At 32.5% G+C, this 1,829-nt stretch overlaps 1 non-coding gene across 1 annotated transcript; it reads right to left on the bottom strand.

Annotated features, from left to right (window-relative positions):
- Positions 1 to 1,375: 1,375 nt before the first annotated feature.
- On the bottom strand, positions 1,376 to 1,482 carry LOC141637476 (small nucleolar RNA R71). The gene has a single exon (XR_012541803.1). It is a non-coding gene; the product is annotated as a small nucleolar RNA R71 (small nucleolar RNA).
- Positions 1,483 to 1,829: the final 347 nt, after the last annotated feature.

Consider the following 1,829-nt stretch of genomic DNA (forward strand, 5'->3'; position numbering starts at 1 on the left):
GAGATTGTTGGAGTATGTGTCCTCGACAATAATGCGATCACATGTTTAAATCTCATATTAAGAATACATAAGGGAATGTAACATTTTATTGTCAACTGATCCACATTAATCGGTAATGATTGGCTGACTAGAGTTTGACATTACTGTCGTGTGACGGTGGCGATCAGTTGATCCCTTAAGGTCATACCTCTAGGGAAACATTCTTAATTGACTAATTAATTAATTAATTGTATGATGATACAAGTTAATTAATTCCTTAAAATTGAACAAATGATTTTGTGAGTAATTATACGTATCTTATTGTAATTCGATTAAATAAGATTCATTCTAAGTAATTAAATTGTTTTATTGCTTAAGGTTTATTTATTGTTTATGAAACAATTGAAGTAAGAATGAATTGTTTATTATAAATACAAGTAGTTGTGATTTATAATTATATAATCCATTTTAAGTAATAGTAATTGTGAATTACTAGTTAATTTTGTATGTGATTTATTTTATTTATATAATGATTTTTAATGTGTTAAAAATGCATTATTTAAATGACATGTCTAGTAACATGTCCAATTTGTCACACAATACAAATTAACAAATTGACAAACTTAAAATGGACCCATGTTAATATGGGTGTGCCATGATTATGGAGGGATTAGGAGTTAGTTGTGTTTTGATTATTTTTATTAAGTGGCAACATAATCATTACCTACAACATATAGACCTTCATGCCTAGTCTCTTGTGAAGAGCAACTAGAAAAGTTATTGGGCACTCTTCCCTTGTGCACCATCCGGCCACCCTAGAAAAAGAGAAGAGTTTTCTCTTCTTATTATACACTAATTCATTCCAATAATTCATACACTAGAATATTGACTTATCTCTCTAATTTTGTTGTTGAACAAAAATCTTACAAACTCACACTAAATCTCTAATATTATTCCATCAACACTAGAAGTAGTATATACATAATATTAGTAATTTTTAAGGGAACAAATATTAATTCTAGTAATCAAATAAATATTTGTATTAAGAAGGATTTCCTTGGTACAATCCTTGAGGAGAGATTCTATAATTGAATTTTGTTCATCCATTTGGAAAGCTCAAGAACTAAGTAAGGTAGGAGACCTTACTAGTACCCTAATAGCCGAAAATACATATGTAAGGAACCGGTTTTTCTTCACTCTTGTATTTTTTTTCGCATGCATAAGATCTAAAATTAATTTTATGACTAAATTAATTTATCACATATTCAATATGTAATCTTTTGAAATTAATGAATCCAACATAAAGAGCCTAGACAAGGCTACCTTTGGTATTGATTCATGGAAGAAGTTGGCACTTGCTTTCTACAAGAAATTCTATCCTCCGGAGAAGACTAACATGTTGAGAGCCCAAATCACCGGGTTCAAACAAAGGGACGAGGAATCATAGTATGAAGCATGGGAGAGATTTAAGGACACTTGTCGTTCTTGTCCCCACCATGGACTTAGCGAGTGGTTCCTTGTGCAACAATTTTGGAGTGGTCTATATGAAGACTCCGACAACATCCTCAACATGGGATCCAATGGTAGGTTTACCGAAGTTGATGACAATCAAACATGAGCCAAAATTGAAGAGATGGCGGTTCATAATTCACAATATAATAGGCCTCGAAAGGCCACTAGAGGAGGAAAGTATGAGGTAGATTCCATCACATAATTGGGTGCTCAACTAAGTGCTCATATTGACACCATCAATTTGAAGTTTGAGAAAGCCATGGCTAAGCTTGATGAAGCTTCCAAATCACCCAAACAACATGTTAATGCTATGGTGGCATCATCCTCAATTCCAAGTG

This window comes from Silene latifolia, unplaced genomic scaffold, assembly GCF_048544455.1.
Source record: "Silene latifolia isolate original U9 population unplaced genomic scaffold, ASM4854445v1 scaffold_112, whole genome shotgun sequence".
Taxonomy (NCBI): domain Eukaryota; kingdom Viridiplantae; phylum Streptophyta; class Magnoliopsida; order Caryophyllales; family Caryophyllaceae; genus Silene; species Silene latifolia.